This window comes from Perissodus microlepis, chromosome 12 (genome assembly GCF_051167445.1).
Source record: "Perissodus microlepis isolate ML-2025 ecotype Zambia chromosome 12, ASM5116744v1, whole genome shotgun sequence".
NCBI classification, from domain to species: Eukaryota; Metazoa; Chordata; class Actinopteri; order Cichliformes; family Cichlidae; genus Perissodus; species Perissodus microlepis.
This window is the reverse complement of record NC_140472.1, coordinates 14,565,093-14,577,561: the sequence shown is the minus strand read 5'-3', so window position 1 is coordinate 14,577,561 and position 12,469 is coordinate 14,565,093.

Sequence of the window (12,469 nt, the reverse complement as noted above, 5' to 3'; positions counted from 1 at the left end):
AGGCCAGAATGAAAAAAAAAGTTAAGATTCTGTCTTTTGTTTATGCTGTGATGAGATGATAGAAGCAGTAATGAGAGAAAGATGGGGTTGGATTGGGTTGGGAGGGGAAGATTAAAAAAAAAATTAATTGCTTCTCACTACTGTCTTTTCTGTTTCACTCTTTCTTTCTTTTCTCTCTCTCCCTCTCTCTGTCACATTGGCGAGACACACACATACGCACACACTTATAAGCTTTGGCAGGTTAATGGAGGTAATGTGAACGCCTGTGACGCATTCATTAGACATGACACGTCCTGCAAGAGTGAGTAATAATGAATTCGTGTGTGTGTGTGTGTGTGTGTGTGTGTGTAAAGAGCAGACAGAAGCACAGACATGAAGGCACTGTTTTGCTGCATATCCATGATTCTCAGGCTGTATTTGATCTCATCTCTGATGTAATGAATCACACATCTTTTGGGGCTTTCACATGAAGCATCAGCCTGTGATCCATTCTAATTATTTCCTCCAAGGTCCCATGTAGGCTGAGCCTACACTAATTTAGTGATCCTTAAAAATATACATGATAAGGCAACTCTAAGGGTATACCGATTTTTTAATACAGTGTACAACTAAAACCCACAAATATAATTGTTATTCATTATTGTAATAATCAAGCTAATGTAGCGGAGGAATATCACAACATCAAATCAGCTATAGATAGTTACACATGACATGACATGAATGGACTAAAAATGTAATAACTAGATGAAAGCAATAAATCTTGACTATTATTAATAAAAACTTTCAAACATGACAGGTAGCATGTGATGCTCCAGGATGAATCACATCTTTAGCACATTTGCTGCTGTATTTAATTCCATTTTAATTCCATTTATCAACTAGATCTTGTAGCAGTTATTACACTGCCATCCCCTGTTCAGTACTTGAAATATAGCTTAAATGTGCAGCAGTGTATGAGCCACTGATTAAACTACTGCAGTCTGGATTTGTTCCCCTGAAAAACTTCTCTGTGCAACCGGCAGTGAGAGTGAGCGTGGGACCACAAAAGATTTCTTTGTGTCTGTCTGAACTCTGGGTCAGGATAGCTCCCTCCCATCTTTCACACACACACGTGGCTTTCAGTCTTTGTGAAGACACACAGTGACATTCCCTGTTGCTCCTTACCCTTTATCCCTAACCGTCACAATTACCAAATGATCACCCAAACCCTAACATACTCGGCACTGTTGGGCCAAAATGCCCTCACTTTTTCAAAGATGTCCTTCATTCCAAAAAAGAAGGACGGACAAGTGTTTACACACATACCGTGGATGAGAGGGAGACCGAGAGAATAGAGCAGAATCCCCCAGGGACACCCTGCTGTTGTGCTGAATACCAATGAGGAAAATGGAGTCAACGAATTTAAGGTCTGTGTGGCTTCTGCTCAGTTGCATGCTTTTTAGTAGGTAGTTGTGACTGACTGCAGTTAACCAACTACTCCTAATCCATATACAGTAAAAACATTAATATTAGAATATAGCTGCAGCTTTATTGTGTATCTCTATAAGTAAAGCATATTTTTAACAACACTCTCAGATTTTGTCAAAAGATTCTTTCAAACTGTCCTAACTTCTTTGCAAAGTTCCAGCAGCTAGACCGAAGTTCTGTCCTTTCATCCAGACCAGATCTCTTTTATTGCATTGCACTGTCTTGTCACTGATTGTTTAGGCTGAACCTCTTGCACTGTGCACCCACTGGATCTTCACCGTTGTGACGGGGGGAAAGCCCTTGATGGGATGTTCCAGGAGCGTTTTTATAAATAGTCTGTAGTAACAGGTTGAGGGAGGGGAGGAAAGGGGAGGGGCAGGCGGGGATGACGAGCAGCCATAATGACAGAAGCATCTCCGCTCTGTCGCCCTGCGCCTGTCAGCAGTCAGTCACTAACCGACTTGATTACAAGTCTGAAAGTCCGCTAGTGACCAGGCCCACGGCGGTTGCTGCTGAACTACGCCCCCGGGCTCACAGTTTGGTGACCTACTTCGGGGCAAAAGTTCCCTTTTTTTTTTTTTTTAGAAACGTCGCGGTGAACTTGCTGAAGATTTGGAAGTCATTCCTTATAATCCGTTTTGCTCTTGTGGTGCGCACCAAGACAACAAATGCGTGGACTCCAGGCTTCCGATTGGAGTGTCAGGTAGGCTGCTGTATTAAGTGTTTTTTTGTTTGTTTGTTTGGTTTTTTTTTGTTGTTGTTGGTTTTTTTTTTTAGGAACTTCAGACACAGGATACGAGGGTGGGGGGTCGCTCATTCGGCTAGTCTGCTGCCAGGTGATGCATTATGCATAAGTAATCTTCTGTTTTCCATGTGGTGTCTCTGTTTGTTTTTGTTCGTGCCTACACTGTCCTCTTGTTTGATATTGTAAGCATGCCGTATTTTCATACATTTGCATCAGATTATTTGCATTTTGCCGCAAAAGGCCTGTATGTGACACCATTCACAGAGTACACACAACCTGGAGGCTCTACTGAACTGTTGAATTACTCTGGTTTCAGACTTAAATCTTAACTCTTTTCTGAGTCACAGAGCTCAGAGACATTGCATACTATAGTTATCTTTATATTGATTGTGCGCGTTTATGTTAAACCTAAAATACGTATGTTTTCTCGAGTTCTATATATATATATTTTTTTAATATATTGAAAATAAAATTAGATTTTAAAAATTCTAAATATTAAGGCTATCCGAAAAACATGTGGTCGTTTTGAATTTGATGATGCAATATGTGTTTTAAACAAGCTGGCCCACTGGATTGGTAAATATGCCTCTGGCGGAGTAGGCCATGGTCCTTTTTCCTCTTCAGCCTGGAGCGCAGAGTCCTTTTTTTTTTTTTTTTTTTTTCAAAAGGAATTTCAAAGTTTTTATTGCCATGTTTATCAGTGTGTTGCATCACCTCTTCTGTAAGAACCGGAGAGCCTAAGAGATCAATTTTGAAAGACAAATGTTTTCCCATTCTTGATTGATATTGGATACCAAATGCTTAACAGTTAGGTGCCTCATTTGACCTATTTTACCTTGATAAAACCTGAGACTTTTTCAGTCGTTGACTGGTGGGGAAAAATAGGAAGGCTAGCTTAGCACCAAGACTCTTGGGCAGTAGAGCTCATCTCCTGCTGTACAACATGCAGAATGTGGTTTGGGACTGTCTTGCTGAAATAAGCAATGCTTTCCCAAGAAAGCTTTAATGGCAAAATGTGCTGCTCCAAAAGCTGTGTATTTAAAAGTGAATGGGGCTTACAGATGGCCAAGTTACCCAAACCATGTGCACTAATGCAGCCTCATCGTCTCACAATCTCTTGCTTTTGAGCTGTATGATGAAAGTAAGCTGAGTGATTCAGCCTGGAGCTCGATGTGTATTTTTTCAAGAATTCTAAAGTTTTGATTGGCCGACCAGAGGACAGTTTTCCACTTTGCCTCAGTCAATCCAAAATGAGCTCACACCTAGAGAAGTCAGCTAAATTTTAACCTAGTTTATATTGTTTTTTCTTTTCATGTGGCAAAGTTTGAACTTTCACATGAGGATGCAGCAACAATTTGTGTTGTTTAGAAGTGTTTCTAAAGCCTACTGATGGCTCTTTGCATTGCAGTGCCATTTAAGGACCTGAAGGTCACAGCCTGTCAATACTTACAGATATATTTCTTTTATTTTTGAATGCCTTTGCTTTCTTCCAGCTTTGCTATTAAAATGTATTCATCTTTCTAATGAGAACAAATTACCCATGTATTTAGTAAGACATGGACCACAATTACCTTCTCTGGGAAGTATGAGTTATGAAAATGTGTTATATTAGTGATAATGAATAACAACATGACTCCTCTTGTTATATGCACCAGTGATTGTCTGAAATTAACATAAGCATGCAGTGCTCTGATCTAATATATTGCTCACACTCATTTGATTTTCCCCCCTCTCTAGTAGACACATGCAGACTCTTCCCCATCACATTCTACTGCTATCTAATAACCTACAAATTCCTCGCTTTGGCTCTGATTGGAAATGTAAAGCCAGTAGTCACACTTTGTGTTGTGGGGAAAAAAGAAACCCTTCCTCCTAGGGCTGTTCGATATAACAATATATATCAGATGATGATATAAAAACGTCTATGTTTCATTTTATGCTATTGTTTGTTTCCTGCTGTCGCAAAATAAACTGTTTACAGCAATATTTTTTCACCGTTTTGATGGTCACTGTAGTGGCTATATTAATTTCTTAAAGTTCTCTCTTTCTCTTATATTTTATATAACCACACTACGGATGGACAAGCGCCTGTTTTTATGTGTTGTGGTTAACAACAACGACAGTAACACCATCGCGTGTCCGCTTGTTTATGTTCCACATAAACCTTTCACAATAAAGCTCAAGATCCTGTTGAGACTTTTCAAAATAAACTGAATCACGTGAAAGAGCAGATTATTTACGGATGAGAAGTAAAAAAGAGCCGCCAGGTGCTAAAAAATAAACCTTAGAGTCAAACGTTAGAACAGGCTTTTCCCCGCAGCACGCCGTGTAATAAATACTCACAAAGAAAACGGCGGCCGTTACAACCTATGTCTAAAAATGTGTAGTTTCATGCGTCTGTTAAAACACTCGACTCCAGGTACATGACGCGCAGCTGGAAACACTTCCCGCAAGTCGAGCTGCCCGAGAGTCACAGAATTTACAGAAAATCTTACATTTTTGTGATTTATATCGTTATCAGGACGATAGAATTCTTAGATTTTGGTCATATCGCACAGCCCTACTTCCTCGGGTTGTTTTGGAAATATCCTGAAAAACTGTGCGGGCAGTTTTATTGACAGTTGTCCCAGTTAGTCATTATGAGGATAATTTTCCCCACAGTAGCCCCACCAGCATCCTGAGAGGGACCCATCTGGTGCAAAGTGAAACCAGCTTTGTGTGTTGGAAAGAAGATCAAATGTATCACTGTCATCTACTGTATCTTGTAGCTATCCATCTTTATTTGGCTTGGTCATAAAATGCCTATAAAAGGAAGGATAACTTTGAAATGAGTTCTCAACAGTAGGCTTGGACTGTTGTGGTATTGCCCTCAGTTGGGGAGAAGAGGAAATATGTGGTCTCATTAGAAATGCATTAGAGGGAAGGGAGAGAGGTATAGAAGTGGGGAGATGAGCTCAAGTTTTTATCTGTTAAACTCTGAGAGGGAAAATATTCACACCCTCCATCTCATGCTTGAACTGGCTTCTCTCCCCCCCTTCACTCTGTCAGTCTCTCTCTCACACACACACCAGTACACCTCAGTGACCCATTTAATATCAGCCACAAAACTGGCAACTATATTCCCACATATTCCTCCTGAAAACACATCAATGCTAAAACTCATCCACAATAATTCAGCAAGAAAAAGTGCTTACCCGCACCTTCTTTATCAGCTTAATAACCTCTTTGCTCTCAGCCAGTATAAAGGAAACTGATAAAAAAGGATGTTGTGACACACAAAGAGAGTTTCTTGTCCCGTAATGCCCTCCTGTTACACACTGATTATTCAAATTTAACAGTGGTCCTACAATGCTTTTTCTCTGCATCTGTCTGACACTTTTCCTTCACATTAGTAGCACTAAGAAATAATAATACTCCATTGTGTATCTTTATGAAAATATTCTGTAAGGTCCCTTATTTAACACTGAAATAACACTTTCAACATAGAAAAAAGCCTGTTTGATACATATGTAGGTTGTTCCATATATAACACCTGCAGGAATGAACCACCTTGGCCTACAGTCTAAGTTGTCAGAGGAAATGATCTTTACTGAGCTGACCTCGTTCATGGAAGCAGCATGCTCATATGATAGGCAGGTTAACTGCAGCCAAGTGTGTCGCAGCTTGTGTGTGTACTGGCAAAAGTGCATGAAATATGGATTGACCGTGTTCACGTTATGCATTTCCTTTCTTTTCAGGGATAATTTGTGGAGCTGGGGTATCTAACAGACCTCAGGCTGACCACCAGGATCTTGGAGACCACTGTCCCACCTGCCATGGAGCATGAACTGAGAAATGGCCTGTCTATATGGAGCATCGTAGCCATCGTTTGCAACTCTGTGGTAGGCTTTCTCATCGTCATCCTCTTTGTCATCCTCTACAAGGCCTGCAAAGTACCTTCACACCAAGAGAAAGTGCCTGCTTTTGCAGCAAAGCTGGAGCAGAAGAAGGATGAACAGAAGTATATGCTGACTGCAGCCTAATCGAGACCCATAGGTATGAACTCTAATGGAGCTGGATATCATATATGCATGCCGTTACATTCCGTCGGTATCTCCTTTTGTGTTACATAAATCACTGTTTACATCTCTGCATCTTGACTGTGCCAGTGAGTGAAGCTCAGAGTAAGCTAACTGCATTAAGAGTTGTGGCAAGACCAACAACAACAAGCGGGCCCAATCCTCTTATCTCTGCTGTGCGTCGCGGGGACTGTCCATCTGTCAGTCAGTTTGGTTTTGCTCGGCACAGATTCACCATGATCTCCTCCTCTGCTCCGTTCCTTTTCAACCCTCCATCTGAAGCCACAGAGCAGATGTGGAGGACGAACAGCAAAGTTAACTGGGAGAGAGGAACTGAGGTGACAACGTTGGTCGAGAGGCACAAAGACATAAAATCACATTTTTAGTAGTAAAGAGAAAAAGCAACAGCAGCTGGGATATTTTTTTCCCCATAGCTGCACACTAATGATGCCAGCAACAGAGCAGCAGAAACACGACAGGTAGACACTGAAAACCCAAACGAGGCAGAAAGAAGAAAGGTGTAGCTGGAGGATGTGTGTCAGTCAAGACAGACAGAGATAAAGTTTGGTTTATATTTGGTGGGGATTGATGAAGTGCAAGGGTAGGATAGGAAAGGGGATCCTTTGATGTGTTGTTGACAGAAAAGAAAGCTCGAGGGCCCTGTTTGATAGTCTCCCTGTTTGACACACAAGTCTCTGCTTCCACTGATCCAACTCCCACGGGATTAAATGTAACAGTAAAATGCGTTACTCGTGTCCTGGTGTGCCTCGCTTTCATTCTGTGGGTTTCTCCAAAATGTTTATAAGCAGCCATCATCGGAAATGACACGACTTACAGAACAGGAGTGAGCAGTGTGTTTATTGTAGTGGATGTTCTCCAGCTGTTAGCTGTGTGATATAAAGATTATGTTGCGGATGGAAGAGAGATAAGAGCCAACAGACTGACTGGCAAAATGACAAAACGTATATGCATATATGTATGCACACAATAGATATTGTTTCAACTATTGAGAGGGCTCTGTGTTTTAATGCTTTTATTTTGTAGTTTAGGATCTCAGGTTAACTTAATAATACATATATGATTTTGTCTTTTGTGTTCTACTTAATTTAAAGAGGATACTTGTACAAATGATAATGCTGATGCTGTTACACTTGCTGGATTGATTAGTGGCTCAATTCTGGAATATTTCTGAATCATATAAATTCAAATTATAATGCAGCTTCTTATATGTGAAGATTTTTATATTTCATGTGATTGACCCTGAACTGAGTGTCACAGCTTCCCTTGGCTTCCAAATACACCCACATTAGGTTCATTCTACATTTTCCAAAGGTGTGAAAGTGAAACTGGTGACCTGTTCAGGGTGCACCCAGATTCCCTATGACAGCTGAGGTAGGCTCCAGCAATCCCTGCTGGATGGGTACTTAAGGAAAATGAGAGATGGACAAAAAAGCAATCGCAGTATCATTCAGCATCATTGTGAATTAAGCAGCTTTGTTTTATGTTTGCCACACGATGAGATTAAGTTATCTTTGGTACTGAATATGCTTCTTTTTTTCTTTTTCTTTTTTTTGTAATGAACTAAATGATCACTCAAACAACATTCAAAAGAATAGCTGATCTTGAAATTAATCATTTGTTGCTGCCTTACAGATTAATGCCATTGTCCTCCGTGCCATGCAATCTTGACAGTCTATTTTGTATCAACAATAAACTCATTTACTCTTGTTTCTAACTAATGTGGTCTGCAATCAGTGTTGCTCTGCCCTTTCAGTGTGTATCACCGTCATTTCCCCTCCAAATTATTTAAACATTAGTGCTTGAATTAAAATAACAATTGACTTCAACCTCCTGCACTGAAGTAATCAATGTGGAACACACTGACCTCAGCAGTGACCCACATCCTGTTGTTAGTGAACTACAAGTGTGTAATTCTTATCTTGTAACCACAATCCAGCATCATTATAACGGCCGTGGGGTTGGGGAACTTGTGAGTGCTTACTATGGTTACATTTTTCTTTGAGTGACAATTAACATCATTATATGGTGTTTCTTATATTTTGGTCATTATTTTTCTCCGTATGGCTTCAGCACACTAAAGGGCACGAGTAGAAAAAAAACTACGTTGCCTTACCAAAATACTGTACTCATGCTATGTGCAATATTTAGAATCTTCTGCTCCACCGTAAACTGAAGAAACAACAAACGGGCATAAGAAAATTTAATAGGCTAAATTGTTGTACATTAAGCCAACTATATATAAAATAATCATGAGCCAGTCCACCTTTTCCATTTTCAGCATTAAACAGACACACTAAAGACGTTTGTGGATCCTTTGTATCAGTAATGTAGTTCATTCTTCCTATATGCCATACTGAGTACTTTTTTGTTACATATGTAAAACTGAATTTCTACTGGAATAATTATAGTCATGGTGCTTTTATACCTTAAATGCAACATGAAAGGAGAACCCTGATTTTTGCAAGATTAAAAAGAGTCATGCATTTGTCAGATCTTCTGAGAAGAGATTAAAAATCTCTCTATATATTAACTAAATGTCAGATTAGTGTGTGCGTGCTTGAGAGACAAAAGCTGCGATTACATGTGTGCACATGTGTAAATACATTGGTTTATAGCACATGTGAGGCAGATGGGCTGATGACTTGAAGCCGCTCATCAGCTGTGCAGTGTTTATCTGCTTCACTCCTATTTATCTGCCTGCCAGTTTCCCTCTCTATCGCTGTCTCTTTGGCAGGCTTTCCCTTATTTGTTTCCCATCTAACGAGACGAATGCCAAAGTTTGGCAAACTGGCCAGAAAAGATCCAGCGATCTACCCCACAGTGAGCTGCTTGGATGATGAAGGTCAGCACGGTCTGACTCACACATTGTCTGAACTACTGCACTGATGTTTTTAAATGTGATTTTTCTCTTCAAGACCATTGAAGGCATTCACTACCATAACTGACAATGCTTATTATCAATAAACAAAGGCATTCACTAATCGTTCATCCAGTCGTCCATCTCCTGACTGTCATACTTACACTGATTCATTAATCTCAGATTTGGTGCTTACTGTGAGTTCATCGAGTTGAGATTGAAGATAGCCACTGAACTCTGCATCACTCTCATCATGCTGCATCACACAGCAGCAAATTCCCTCCATCTTCCAGTTGTAGCGGAGATGGAAGAGGGTCACTGAACTCAACATGGTGTTATATAATGATAGCTGCAAATATCAGAGACGGAGAGCTTACTAATAAATATATGAGGGACCAGTAATCTGCAACTCCATCTGCACTGCTGGAGGGGTTGCATAACCCACATCAGGGCACACTGAGTCATTGCTAGTGGCTACGTCTAAATGTGTGTCTCTCTGTGTGCTGCAGAGCAATCGCCAAAGGATCAAATGTTAATCTATAATTTGGATGCTGCATGGCCAAAAATTTTGTGGGGTTTCTTTCAGATCTCAGAATCTTATGTAATCTATCATTTAATTTAGCGGCTTCAAATAAAGCCTTTCAGGTGGCTGAAAGTATGAATCCATGCCATAAAGTGAGCAGTGCGAGTGTGTATGTGTATGCGTGTGTTTTGTATTACTGTTCTTGTGCATGAATAATTCATGACAAACTCCGAATCACACCTAATTAGAACTTCATGCCAGGACCCTGATAAAGTCACTCAACACCATTAAATGCACAGAGACATACAACCATTAAATAGACTTTGACAACTGTGCGGCTCTGACATTGAAATGGTAGCAATTTAGTTCAATTTAGTCAATAGGAATGTTTACTCTGTCAAAAGAGGTCTAATTATAGAGTGAAACAACCTCATATAATGCTGTTGATGGGCATAGCATCAGTATGCAAGAAACAGCAAACACAATGGAACAGAGGTGAGTGTGTGTGAACTCAAGAGGAACAGAAGAGCAAGAAGATAAATAAGAATCATATATATACATTTTTTATCCTTTCATTAATTTTCAATTATACCTTTTTCATTTTGTGCCTCAGAAATTAATCGCACCTTATACTGTTCAAACTAAGAAAGCCACACAGATAAGCAGATTAGCTGGGAAGGACCTCAAAACGCTTGGATTTATCAGAATAAAATGCTACAACCCACTTGACCCTGCACACATCTCATTGTCATTCATCCTCCATGTAGCCTGTGGCCCTGTCTTCTGTAGATATAGACTGCCACCTGCTGGCTCAACCTTTAATGTGGGCTTCCTTCCCCTTTTGACTGTACAGTGGATGATTGCTGCAACGATCCTTCTCTATTACTGTGCAGCAGAGCATACTATTGCTGCTCTCTGCTGGTATTTCCAGGTAAGGACAATATGCAGTCAGACGTGTCAGTGACTTTTACTGAGAACGAGTGGCATGGTCTGCTGGCAAGCCATCATTATCCAGAGGTTATTTTCCTAAGAATGTATAATTTATGGGCTCCACGAAGGCGATTTGATTGTTTCATTCAGCGAAGGCTATTTAAAGTTGCGTGATGCTCTTTCTATTTGTCAAAATTTGTTGTCATCCAGGCATGGAGGAAGAACGCTAATTAAAAATACAAGGCTTATTTATTTTTGTAATTAATTTAACAACTTACACTATGCAAAGGAATTGTTGCCAGGGATTTTTACAGGTAAAGGACAGAAGTTTGGCAGTTTAGAGACCCAAAATAACTGTTTTAAATTTTCAAGCTGTAGTTAGTTCCACGTAGACGAGACCTTAATCCACAAATTAAATATGCAGCTTATAAAAATGACTTCCCACTAAAGGCTCTGCATTTGGATTCTGTTTAATATGTGTTTTTTAATTAACGTATTTAAAGCATCAAAAGTATCAGCCACTAACAAGATCATGTGTTAAGGTAATAACTTATTAAGTCTATTACCTCTACAGACTACTTTAAAATTTCATTATATTTGTATTTCAAGAAGCCTGGAGTGAAAGTACTTAAGTGAAGTAGCAGAATACCTCAGAGTTGTACTGGATTAATTCTGATTCGTTAAATTTCACTGCTTTTTGTTTTGTGAAATTATATTACTGTCAGGTTTTCTTGGATATTTGCATAATTATATGTACAATGTAGAGTTTTTGTAATTTTGCCTCCATACATGGCCACAAGGATTTTAAATCAATATATAATTGAAGTGAAGACTTTTAGCTTTAAGTACAGGGATTCAACAAAATTATTGCATTACGTGTTTAGGAACAAAAGCCCTTTTTATGCATTAAAGGCTCAGAAGCACTTGGAACAATTTACAGACAAGACGTTTATGGCCAGGTAAGTAGATAAAAAAATCCAGAGTAGATTCCAAGTACTGAACTTTTCACTTGAACTCTTAACAACTCCAAAAAAATGTCAGTGCAGGTGAAAGAGGCCATCGTGACTGACTAAACCAAATAAATCTATAAGAGAGACAGCAAAAACAATCTGCTACAGTCCTCAAAAGAAGGAATACTCAGCAACACCAAAAGGTCTGAAAGACCACAGACCTTGCGAATTCTTTGCTTGGTTAAGAAAAACCCCTTTACAACATCTAACCAAGTCAGAAACACTCCCAAGGAGGTGAGATCTACAATCAAGAGACATTCACATGAATAGAAAAAGGATTTAGAAACCAGGGTTGGGTTAATAGATAATGAGCTAAAGCATACTGCAAACACAAGAGTTACTCAAGGCAAAGAAATATGATACAATAGCCAGCCCAATGACCTGATCTTATTTCAATAGCACATTCTTTTCAGTTACTGTAGACATAAATGCAGGCAGTGAGACTCACAAACAATCATGTTTACTATGTATTAATCTGTTGTAATTCCTAAACACTCAATGGAATACCTTTTAAAAATGAGAAAATCTGCACTTTAATCATGCATTGATTATTTGATTTAAAATCCACTGTGGTGTTGTACAGAGACAAAATTACACAAAGAAAAAAGTCTTTGTCTAAACACTTATAGATGTAACTGGAGATAACCATCTGCTTTGTACAGACATGCTTCTTTTTACTTATTTTGTGGTCCCTCTGGCTATAGACTGGTGCCCAGTAAGTGAAATGCAACTCAGTGAGAATGAACTCAGATGTTTGCTGCAGTCATTTAAAACATATTTTACCTTTTTAAACATGAAAAGCTCTTTGGTAGCTTTGACTGTTTCTTTATGCCTATGCTCGTATCGATATGTTTATTA